Genomic DNA, 13,209 nt, shown 5'->3' on the forward strand with positions numbered 1-13,209 from the left:
GGTACATTGTACCCCATACTCATTCACATAGGGTGGGGGGCCGGTATCTGGGGGCACCCTTATTAAAGGGGGCTCCCGGATTCCGATAAGCCCCTCGCCCACAGACCCCGACAACCAACGGCCAGGGTTGTCGGGAAGAGGCCCTTGTCCTCATCAACATGGGGACAAGGTGCTTTGGGGTGGGGGGGCCACGCGGCCCCCCCTTCCCCAAGGCACCCCCCATGTTGAGGGCACGTGGCCTGGTACGGCTTAGGAGGGGGCGCTCGCCCCTCCTTTCCTGGCCGGCCGGGTAGCGTGCTCGGACAAGGGTCTGTTGTGGACTTGGGGGGGACCCCACGCCGATTTTTTTCGGCGTTGGGGTTCCCCTTTAAGTCCATACCAGGTGGCGGGGCCAGCGACGTCTCCTTCGCGGGCCCCGCCAACCTGGAGACCCGCTCGAAATGAGCGGACTTTTCTCCGGGCGGGAAAAGTCCGTTCATTTCAAAGGTACGGCGGACTGCCATACACATGGCCGGATTGTCCGCCAAAATGCGAGTCCGACGGAAAGATTGGAGTGCAAAACTACTTTCTAAGTCCGCCGTATTTCGGGTCAAAAAAGTATGCTGGAGGCTACACACAGGGGGATTGTCTGGCGGACTTCAGTTTTCTGGACTTTTCCACCCGCTTGTTTGATCGTGTGTACGCGGCATAAGTAAGAGTAGTTTGTAAGTCTGATGTTTGTACTTAGGGGACCACCTGTAGTTAGTTTATAATCAAATAGCTTTAGCATCAGCTAAAGTGACCATCCTTATATGTCTTGTATGGTCCCTTAATCAAGATTTGGAGGCTTAGGCCGCGTACACACGGGCGGACTGTCTGACGGACGTGTGTGGGCTTCAGTGGACTTTTTCAGCAGACAGTCTGGCGGACTAAGTCTTTCGGAATTTCCGTAATATTGTCCGTCCAACTTTGGTTTCAGCGGACAGTCCGCTCGTGAGTAGGCAAGTTGGACGGACTAAGTATGGCACATGCTCAGAAAGGATTTACACGGCGGAAGGTTGCATTGCAGTGTATTGGACGTCGTATTACTAGTCCCGTCGTACGTGCTGTACACGTCATCGCGCAAGCTTTCAGCGGACTGTCTGTTCATCGTGTGTGGTCAAGTCCGTTCATTCAAAAGTAGGACGGACTGTCTGTCGGATTGTCTGACGGACTTAGTTGGCCAGACAGTCCGCCCGTGTGTACGCGGCCTTAGAATTCATTAGTGAGCCACAATAATAGCAAGGAAATTTGTAATATGCAAATTCCCTATTGGCAAGGAGCTCCAGTCCATGAATAATAAACATGTGAATGGTATGTGTTAAAACGCCTTCTTAATTTCTTGTGACTAGCCAGGGGAAGAATTTGCCCTCATTCTATTTCCTCTTACATACAGTATATATAAAGGCCCTATTGAAAGCTATTCAACAACAAATTTTCTTCTTCAAACTCCTATATCTAAGAAGGAAAACCAAATCTAAAAGCAGATATGTCTGGAACAAAAAAATGTGCCAGCCAGAAGATCAAATGCCAAGATCCTTGCCAAATAACTCCAGTCTGCAAAGATCCATGCCAAGACCGTAAGTGATTTAAAAATGCAACTTTTATAACACCTTTACTAGGCTTTATGTACTACATTTATTGTAAAATGAATGTTTTTTTTTCAATTTGCTAGTAAGTTTGAATATGTACACATATCAGTTATCACTTATGCATCAGTTATATCAATTTTATGTGGAAATTACTATTAGAGCGACTCTGTTGCTAAAACTGCCAAATGAAGTGCCCCGCATTGAAAATTGTATATACTTACCTCCACAACCTGTGATGGCACTGTAATGAAAAGAAATCACTGCTTGAAGATTAAAGAGAGTCGCATTTTCTGGAGTGGATTAGTGGTTCTTTGTGGTTCCTACCACCAGTCCCTAGGTCACTATCATGTCCTGCAGTGATGTAGGGGATAATAGTAGAACCGACTAAGCCGAGCAGGGAAGGGCCTGGAAACCAACAATCCCTCTTTAAAGTGTCTGTAAAGGTTGATTTTTTAATCTAAATGACAAACACATTATACTTACCTGCTCTGTGCAATCGTTTTGCACAGTGTGGCTCCAATCCTCCTCTTCTCGGGTCCCCCACTGGCAATCTTCTCAATGGGTCCCCTTAGTAGGTGTCTCCTGAGCCATGCTATCTGCATCCTTGGACACAGACATTGTGGCTCAGCCCTATCCCTCACTCTTTGCTCACAGAATTTGATTGACAGAAGTAGAAGCCAATTACTCCCACCGCTACCTATGTGAGTAGAGAGAAGGGAGAGAGCCATTGCAGGTGGGCACATCACTGGGTCGAAAGAACTCAGGTAAGTATTCAGGAGGGGTCCATACAAATCCAGGAACATTTTTTACCTTAATACAGGGAATGCATTAAGGTAAAACATGTCCTGCCTTTACAACCATTTCAAACAGTGATTTATCTTCATTACAGGACTGTTTGATGTCATGGGCAGTAGTCATAATCTTCTTTTTAGGGGATACTTTAATTGGCATTTTGATTATTAATGTCAGAGTTGCTTTATAAGTTACCATGCAAATTGCTATATTTCGAGTACTTAGTATACAATATAATAGTCTCTACATCATAGGTGTGCACGCCAAAGCCTATTGCATTAGGGTGTGCACTCCAAAGCTTAAACACATTTGCGTGTGTGTGCATATGTACTTTATATTATATATATATATATATATATATATATATATATATATATATATATATATATATATATATATATATATATATATATATATAAATATAAATATAAATATATATATATATATATATATATATATATATTGTGAGGGGGTTCGCTCGGTAGCGGGTGTGTGTGACCCCCTGGATGGGTTCACAACACAAAATCAGGCACAGCAGACAGCGTTGTAGGTGCAAAAAAACAAAAGATGCGGTTTATTTCTGCTACATGCAGTGATACATATAACAGCCAAACAAAATAAAACATGAAAATAAATCCTGGTCAGCTTGACCTCTAACTACACACTTAGATTTCCCTGTCTAACAACTGAGAGCAGCCTTGTGCTGCCCCAGTCCCTGTCGTAGAGGTTTGCCACACAGGCGTTAACTCACCGCACAGAACAGGTGTCACACTCCCCAGTCTATACAACACAAAAACTGGTTCCAGGATGGAGCATCTCCCTATGCATGCTGGGGTTTTTTGTAGAGGCCTTAATGAGCCCACTTAATTCAGCTGGGCTCATTAACTCTTCCCCTCTAATTGTAAAAGTCTGCATAAAGCCTGAATCTAGGACACACATATTTACCATCCTGGATACAACCAGGTGACTTTACCTGCCTGCTGCCACATACCCCCCCCCTCTTGTTTCAACCTTGGGGTTGTAACACCAGCAGTCAGACACGCATGTATCCGAGACAAAGCATCCACATTCCCCATTTTAACACCAGGGCGATGCTTAACTGTAAAGTTAAATTCCTGCAGGGCTAGGAACCACCTATTTACCCTTCTATTGGTCTCCTTGTTCTGAGCCATCCACTTTAAAGGAGCGTGATCAGTCACCAGGTCAAAGTGCCTACCTAGCAGATAGTACCGAAGGGAATCTAGAGCCCACTTCACTGCTAAACATTCCTTCTCAATCGTGGAGTAATTTACCTCATGGGACTTTAACTTCCTGCTGAGGTAAATGACTGGGTGCTCTTCCCCGTTCCAGACCTGGGATAACACTGCTCCTAACCCAACGTCTGATGCATCAGTTTGTACAACAAAGTCCTTAGAGAAGTCTGGTGAGTACAACACTGGCTGGCTACATAAGGCTGTTTTTAAGGACTGAAATGCTTCCTCAGCCTCTGGGGACCATTTAACCATGACCGACTCTTTCCCTTTTGTCAGGTTGGTGAGGGGCACAGCCTGAGAAGCAAAATGGGGAATGAATCGTCGATAATAGCCAGCGATTCCCAGAAAGGCTCGTACCTGTTTCTTGCTGTTGGGACGTGGCCAACTCTGTATGGCCTCGACTTTATTGACTTGGGGTTTTATCACCCCCCTCCCAATAGTGTACCCAAGATATTTGGCCTCCTCCTGTCCAATGGTACACTTCTTTGGATTGGCCGTAAACCCAGCTTCCCGGATAGAGTCTAGGACTGCTTGTACTTTTGGCAAATGTGAGACCCAGTCTGTGCTATGGATAATCACATCATCCAGGTAAGCTGCAGCATATTTCTGATGGGGCCTCAGAATCTTATCCATTTTCCGCTGGAATGTTGCCGGTGCATTCTGTAACCCAAACGGCATTCTCTTATATTGGAATGCCCCATCTGGGGTTACAAACGCAGTTTTCTCCTTGGCCGACTCGGCCAGGGGAATTTGCCAATACCCTTTGGTGAGATCAAGAGTTGTCATATATCGGGCTGTTCCCAGCCGGTCAATCAACTCATCTATACGTGGCATGGGGTAGGTGTCAAATTTTGTAACTTTATTTAATTGTCTAAAATCGTTACAAAACCGCCAGCTCCCATCAGGTTTGGGCACTAGTACAATAGGACTGGACCAGTCACTCTGGGACTCCTCTATCACACCCAATTCCAGCATCCTTTGAACCTCCCCACGTATTGCCTCCCGTCGGGCCTCTGGTATTCTATAAGGTTTTAGTTTTACACTTTCTCCTGGCGGGGTGATAATGTCATGCTCTACGCCAGATGTTTGTCCCGGAAGCTCAGAGAAAATCTCTTTGTTACGAAGTACAAACTCTTTAACCTCCTGTTGTTGGGGTTTCGATAAGGTGTCTGCTATTCCAACCTCAGGAACTAAGCAATCAGGCTGTACTTGTGACAAAGTCTCTGCGACTAGGGATTCCCTATCCCTCCAGGCTTTCAGCAGATTGACGTGATAGATCTGCTCCGGCTTTCGCCTTCCTGGCTGTCTAACCCTGTAGTTCACCTCACTAATTTTTTCAATTACTTCATATGGACCTTGCCATTTGGCCAGAAATTTGCTTTCAACCGTAGGGACTAGCACCAAGACCCTATCCCCGGGGAAAAAGTACGGGTCTTGGCCCCACGGTTGTACACTCTCTGCTGTGCTAACTGCGCTTGGGTTAAATGTTCCTTTACAATTGGCATTACCTGTGCAATTCTATCTTGCATCAGGGCGACATGCTCAATCACACTCCTGTGAGGAGAACTCTCATTTTCCCAAGTTTCCTTGGCGATATCCAGCAGCCCTCTTGGGTGTCTCCCATAGAGCAACTCGAAGGGTGATAAACCCGTAGAGGATTGGGGTACCTCCCTAATGGCAAACATCAGATAGGGTATTAGACAGTCCCAATTCTTTCCATCTCTATTCACCACCTTCTTTAACATTTGTTTTAGGGTTTTGTTGAATCTTTCAACCAACCCATCTGTTTGGGGGTGATACACAGATGTACGCAATTGCTTCACTTTGTACAACCTGCATAATTCTTTCATAACCCGGGACATAAAGGGTGTACCTTGGTCCATAAGCAGTTCCTTACAAATACCCACGCGGCTAAAAACAAGAGATAGCTCTTTGGCTATGGTTTTGGCCGAGGTATTTCGGAGAGGAATTGCTTCCGGATAACGGGTGGCATAGTCCAATATAACCAAAATGTACTGATGGCCCCTGGCGGACTTCATTATCGGACCTACCAAATCCATTGCGATCCTTTCAAAGGGGACCTCAATGATAGGAAGAGGTACCAGCGGGTTACGGAAATGTGGCATAGGTGCCGACTTCTGACACACAGGGCAGGAGGAACAATAATTTTCTATTTCCTTCATGACCCCAGGCCAATAGAATCTCTGCAATACCCTCTCTCTGGTTTTCTCTGTCCCCAGATGACCTCCCAGAATGTGCCCATGAGCCAATTCTAACACCAACTTCCTGTAAGGTTTGGGTACTACAAGTTGCTCAATGGGTTCTTCTGCCTTTTTAGCCACTCGATACAGCAGGTCCCTTTCCATAGTGAAGTAAGGATAAGGGCAAGTCTTATCTGGGTTCACTAACTCGCCATCTATTTTCACCACATTTTCCCGTGCCTTTATTAGGGTGGGGTCTTTTAACTGTTCTGTGGCAAAATTTTCCCTGTGAACCTCAAGATCCGAAAACTCCACAGACGACATGTTTTCATCTGAGGATGTTGGCTCCTCCCCAGTTTCTCGAGTTTCCCCCGCCAATACCGACAAGGGAAATTCAGGAGAGTCCTCACCACTCCCAGAGGAATTCTGGTCATCTTCCTGGTTTATAGGGGCACCAGTGGGGGGCTCAGGACAATCCCAGAGTTCCCAGAATTTTGGAAAATCCCTTCCCACAATAGCATCATGTGGTAAGTGAGACACTAACCCCACCTGATGAGAGAGGTTACCTTTGGGGGTCTCAAAAAACACTGAAGTTACAGGATACTCTCGGGTGTCCCCATGCACACAAATAACAGCCACCCTGTTCTTCCCAGAGACCTCCGTAGTAACTAATTCAGCTTTTATCAATGTTACCAGGCTACCTGAATCCAGCAACACATCAACATTTCTACCATTAATACACATTTTACATAAATGTTTCTCAGGTCCCCGAATGGCAGTGCATGCAACTGTCGCAAACAGCGACTGACGTCTCTCCCTTATAAAGTCACATTGCATAGGCTCATCCACAACGGGGCAATTGGCTGCAATATGTCCCTCTTGCCGGCAGCGGTAGCAAATAATCTTTTTCACTGTCTCTTGCAGCATGGGCTTCCTGGGCTGCTCCCGCCAGACCTTAGGTAGAACCCCCACCCTCTCACTCTCTCCACCCTCACCCCTTGGAGTCATCTTACCCGCCACTGGGGATGATCTGGTCTTAGGATGGAAAGTCCATGAGTCCCTGGAAGAGGTGGTCAAGTTCTCTGTAGCCAAGTACCTCTCAACCAGATCCACAAGTTTATCTGCATTTTCTGGGTCTCCATGGCTTACCCATTTTTGGATGGCAGTAGGAAGAGCTCTCAGGAAACGATCCATAACAACACGTTCCACAATGTTTGGTGCGGTCAAAGTCTCTGGCTGCAGCCACTTCCTGCTCAGGTGAATGAGATCATACATTTGAGACCTGGGGGGTTTTCCAACCTGAAAAGTCCAATTATGCACACGCTGAGCCCGGACGGCCAGGGTGACACCCAGCCGTGCCAATATTTCTGCTTTTAGCACCACATAGTCTTTTGCTTGGTCAGGCTCTAGGTCATATTAAGCTTTCTGCGATTCCCCAGTTAACAGAGGGGCCACCAGTCCAGCCCATTGCTCCTTAGGCCACTTTTCCCTTTCAGCAGTCCTTTCAAATGTGGTCAAAAACACCTCCGGATCATCCTCTCCAGTCATTTTTGTCAATAAACGGCTCACACCAAAGGATGCGGTATTATTGTAACCACTTGCTTCATTGGTCTGCGGACGTTGCTGTATTAACGTCTCTATTTTCTGTTGAAAACTCTGCTCTTGCTTCTGCAACAGGTCTATAAAGCGGGCTTCAGATTGCTGCTGGGCTTGTTGCTGAGCTTCCAAACTCTGCTGCAAAGTTGCATTTGTCTGCTGCTGATTTGCATTTGTCTGCTGCTGGGCTTGTTGCTGAGCTTCCAAACTCTGCTGGTGAGCCTTCTGCTGATTTTCCAGACTCTGCTGCAAAGTTGCATTTGTCTGCTGCTGGGCTGCAAGGCTCTGTTGTTGAGCTGCAAGGTTCCTTTGTAAACCCGCATTTGTTTGCTGCTGATTTGCATTTGCTAGAGCCAGCTGTCTCAGTATCTCCTCCATGATGGCCTTTAAAAAAAAAAACTGCCAAAATTCTCCACCAACTGTGAGGGGGTTCGCTCGGTAGCGGGTGTGTGTGACCCCCTGGATGGGTTCACAACACAAAATCAGGCACAGCAGACAGCGTTGTAGGTGCAAAAAAACAAAAGATGCGGTTTATTTCTGCTACATGCAGTGATACATATAACAGCCAAACAAAATAAAACATGAAAATAAATCCTGGTCAGCTTGATCTCTAACTACACACTTAGATTTCCCTGTCTAACAACTGAGAGCAGCCTTGTGCTGCCCCAGTCCCTGTCGTAGAGGTTTGCCACACAGGCGTTAACTCACCGCACAGAACAGGTGTCACACTCCCCAGTCTATACAACACAAAAACTGGTTCCAGGATGGAGCATCTCCCTATGCATGCTGGGGTTTTTTGTAGAGGCCTTAATGAGCCCACTTAATTCAGCTGGGCTCATTAACTCTTCCCCTCTAATTGTAAAAGTCTGCATAAAGCCTGAATCTAGGACACACATATTTACCATCCTGGATACAACCAGGTGACTTTACCTGCCTGCTGCCACAATATATATATATATATATATATATATATATATATATATATATATATATATATATATATATTGTGACAGAGCGAGGCTCTGTCCCTGTGAAATTGGAGGAAAGAGGGATCTCCAACCCTGTGTCCAGGTCTTGGTGATAACGAGCAGGGTGTGTGCCCAGCTGCACACAGCCATATAACGAAGGGGCTGTTGGGAGTAGAGTGTGAGGGATGGTGGAGTGGAGTAGCTTGAAGCTGTGTGCATGTCCAAAGAGCCCAAAGCTGTGTGCGTTGAAGGGTTGAAGCTGTGTGCGTCCAAGGAGCCTAAGACTGTGTGCGTCCAAGCAGTTTGGTGGACGGAGCAAGTACCTATAGCAGCACTACTGCTGAAGAGTAGCCAGGTGGGCTAGCATTTTCATTTGGATTTTTGTGTGTATTTAATTTAAGCTTGGACCCCTGCGTGGGATTACTGGATGGACTAATATTTTGTTTTTCTTATAATAAACGTGGGCTACCAGGCCCTTAACCATCAACGGAAACAATATAACAACCGGGGTAATTGGCGCTACCTATTTACCATAAGCCAATAATGATTCTCATTCCACCCAAAAGACAATTATACCTTCTTACAGGAAGCCATAAATCCTTTTTGAAAACTAATTATTTCTATTGAAACCAGGAAGAAATACAGGAACAACTCCTACCAGAAACTTGTACAGTCACACAAATTATATAATGTGTCTCAAACCCAGCCCTAGTGAGTATGGTAAGTCTCATATAATCCCAAACAAATCATACATGAATGCTGTGAAAAAACTAAATACCAAACAATAATACTAGGTGCGATTTTTCACAAAAACGCATCAGTGCTAGATTGCACAGATAATTTATAAACATTGGTGACGCTGCTGAATCTGGGACCATTAAACCAGCAAATCATTCAGCAGTAACCCAGAAAAAAGAGAACTTGGTGATGTCTCCTGCCAGGGAATGATGCGGAGTCCGGGCTGCGGCTCCCAATGAGGACAGATGGCCTCCCAGCACTAAACCGCATCCGTCTCATACCAGTATCTTTAGTCCAAAGAAAACAGTACAAGGGACTGTACCTACAATCAATGCAACGTGTCTCTTGTACTGCTGGCTGGCTTAGTTAAAATCGTCTATCCTCTGATACCCCCTACCCCTGCAGACATAATCTTCCATTGCCACAGGGGTTATTACAATCCAAGGAATCTGCCATTTGCACCTATTAAGCGTGTATGATTGCCCTTTCCCTCGCCTAGCTTCCATGAATGAAAAATGCTTTATGAATGGAGAATCGGCAGATGAATGACAGATCCACTCCTCCATTCACAGATACCCACCAGAGCCTTATCTCAATTCTACGCTGTGCCCAAGAGAAGCAGAGCTGCTCTTTCTCCTCATTGGCTCCTCTTGCTGTCAATCAAATCCAGTGAGAAGGGGGTTCAGGGCGGGTCCAAGTCGTGTTGTGTGTGTCAATCGACGCACACATTCTGGATCAGTTTCAAGTCCATATGGATGCCCACAGAGCAAGCAATTTGCTATAGGGGCACTCAGAAGGGAGAGGAGCTAGAAACAATGCACATGGTACCCCAGAAGAGGAAGATCAAATCCATTGCACAGAGCAGGTAAGTATAACATGTTTGTTATTTTAAAAATGTATATTTACAATCGCTTTCAGCACATGGTCCCACCCACAGGACTCTCTAATGCCGCGTACACACGAGCGGATTGTATAGCGTACTTAGTTCGTCATACAATCCGACGGACAGTCCGTCGTACTTTCGACTGAACGGACTTGACCACACACGGATGCACAAACAGTCCGTCGAAAGCTTGCGCGATGACGTGTACAGCACGTACGACGGGACTAGAAATAGGAAGTCCAAGACACAGCAAAGCACCCTTCCGCCATGTAAATCCTTTCTGGGCATGCGCCATTCTTAGTCCGTCGAACTAGCATACTGACGACCGTACTGTCCGCTGAAACCAAAGTACGACGGACAGAATTTCGAAAAAAACTAAATTCTTAGTACTCCGGACTGCACGCTGAAAAAGTCCGCTGAAGCCCACACACGAGCGGATTGTCCGCTAAAATGTGTTTCGACGGACTAAGTACGCCATACAGTCCGCTCGTGTGTACGCGGCATAAGGTTATGCCCATCAGGTGTAAACATGTTAGGGGGGTGGACCTGGAACAGGACCAATTGTTGAAGCTTATTGGTTGATTAAATTTTTGCCTATGAAGACATTATTAAAGCATGGCTTTTCTTTTGGATTATACTGAGATATGCGTGGAGGAGTAATGGACTCCAAACCAGAAACTAACTCCTGATGAGGAGAGCATTTAAGGGTCAGAGGTGTGCACTTTTCTTTGACTTTACAAAATAGACTTCATCACAGTTGCAATATTTTATTGATAGCATTGCTGTTAAAGAGTTCTTTACTAAAGTATGTTTGTTTTTTCAGCATGTAAACCTCAGGGTCAACGTGGCAACCACTATGTTCGTCAACAAGGTAAAAAATTGAAAGGCGTGATTGCCCTTTATAAAACTGTATGATATATTCTTTAAAATAAGTAAACTTAAATACTTGTGCAGTATAGTGTGCACCACAGTGCCACATGTTTATTCCTCTCTATTTTTATAGCTGCTCTTATATTGGGACAATCTCCTTTTATTAAAAATGTAAAATAGACCTAAAGTGAGAGGCAGAGGTTCTTCAAGCTGTCCTAATCCATCTGGTGGCACTGCCCTACATGTACAGGCCACTGCTATTCCTGGGGCTGATCCTCAGAGCTCTGCAGTGTGGACTTTATGTATCTGCTATCAGCAGCACCACTTGCAGTCTCTGCCTACAGAATATCAGCCATAGTAAAATTATCAGGTTAGGCACCACATGCATGAGGAAACACATGACTTTGCAACATGGAGCTTGACAAGAGCAGCACTTCAATAGGACAAGTCAGCAGCAAAAGGCCATCAATCCTCCTCGTATTAATTTCTTACTTTACACATGCTACGGGGCAAAGGCTGTAGGAGGTAGAAGAGGAATACTTAAGAAAGGAGGGTTGGGGTGCTGGAGCTGAAGAGAAGGAAATGAGGCAGGCTTCAAGGGGAACATTTCCCGACTCCTCAACCCTGGGAATTGCCTGTGGGTGAATTGTAATTGTCGAGGACAGTGTTGTCCTTGGCAACACTGAGGACTCAGGGTTTATTTTTTTGTTGCAAAGAATTTGTGGCAAACTAGGACTTGTTGTAACCAGTTAGTCTACAGCATGTGCTGTACAACGGATTTCCTAACTAAATCCACAGTTGGAGACTCACTACTAAGGTTACAATTAAGCCAGACAATGATAATGTACACTGCTTTATAACTGATCTGTGGAACACCAGTCTCAACTCGTGTGGCTTAGGTCATAAAAAACAACGCTGTCTTTAATAAACCACTCAGGGCCAAACATTGCAGTCATTAAATTGTTCATAATACAGTATGTATCAAGGTCGTAAAGTATAATTATCCATCTTCTATTTCTGTACATTGAACCATTCTCCTCTCTACACCCAAGTAGGTTTGGGACAAATTAAATAATATTTTTTTCTTTAATAAATTAATTTAGAAATCTAGACATGTACATGAGAGTTGAGTATACATGTCTGCTGCTGCAGACTGGAAATTGCCAAAAGTGAAAAAAATAATTATCTACAACTAATTGATGTTAGTTCCAAGAAAATGCTCCCTCCCAGAAACTGATCGGAAAAAAAGTTTTGCTAAACCTAATCTACTAGCTGAATAATGAATCTACACATAGAAAAAGAAACATGGCTAAGGCATTTTGGTAATATTATTTGCTATCTACATTTTAACATGGCTGCTAGATAAAAATTAACATCACCTGTAGTCAATTGTGAAAATATATTTTACATTAAGCAGTAATTTATTACTAATTAAAGATTTCTTTCTTGGCAGATCCATGCAATCCTTGCAAGCCTTGTGTTGTCCCCGTCTCCTGCTGTCCTGATCCCTGTAATCCTTGTCAGGGCAAATGAAGTATTTGCTGTGATTAATGAAGATATCATGCTTGAGCCCAAACGCTGAGATACCAATTTACTTCTCTGCAAAATACTTACAACATATCCGAGTTTAAAACGTCTGAATCCTTCATCTTGTTCCAGCTTGTTATTTAAATTTGCTCAATTAAACTTTAAATTGCTTGCTCTAAATATATTTCTTTGTTTTATTATACAAACTGCAATGGGGTGCCAAATTATTGAAATATAGCAAACTTACCAATACTGATGTTCAATACACTGCTGTAGTAAATTGTTAATATTGCTGTTTTCTTCATGGAATCCTGGTGGATTTTAACTGATTGCCCTGGCCACATACATATATGCAGCCTCCCAGCGAGAGGGCCTTAAGGCCAAGAAGCTGCTTATATGCATACCTAAAGGTAAACAGAGCTGTGCCGAGAGCAGCTACCATCGGCTAATGGAAAGCTCCTGATCTCTACTGGTGATCGGAAGTTTCCAGTCTCATGACCACTGTGTCACCAATCACAGCGGTCACATGATCACAAACCTCGGGAGGTGCCGGCGCCAAGAGGTTAAATATATGTTCATCACATGTGTTTGTGAACTATGTGTCTAATAGGAAAATGACCAAGTTAAATATTTCAAATGATTTCCTCAGAACCAGGTACAAGCTATTCTAAAACTAACAAACTTATACCTATCCCTAACCCTTTCTAACCCCTTGGCCAAGTGGGTGACTCCCAAAAAACGTCCTAATAAGGCAATAAATGGGTTTTCACA

The 13,209-nt window shown here is 44.5% G+C and overlaps 1 long non-coding RNA gene across 1 annotated transcript; it reads left to right on the forward strand.

Annotated features, from left to right (window-relative positions):
* The first annotated feature begins 1,435 nt into the window (after positions 1-1,435).
* On the forward strand, positions 1,436-12,618 carry LOC143929892 (uncharacterized). Its single transcript, XR_013262626.1, has 3 exons — positions 1,436-1,598; positions 10,865-10,912; positions 12,365-12,618. It is a non-coding gene; the product is annotated as an uncharacterized LOC143929892 (long non-coding RNA).
* Positions 12,619-13,209: the final 591 nt, after the last annotated feature.

The sequence above is a fragment of the Lithobates pipiens genome, unplaced genomic scaffold (assembly GCF_037356315.1).
Source record: "Lithobates pipiens isolate NorthernLeopardFrog02 unplaced genomic scaffold, aLitPip1_a1.2 Scaffold_25, whole genome shotgun sequence".
Classification (NCBI taxonomy): Eukaryota; Metazoa; Chordata; class Amphibia; order Anura; family Ranidae; genus Lithobates; species Lithobates pipiens.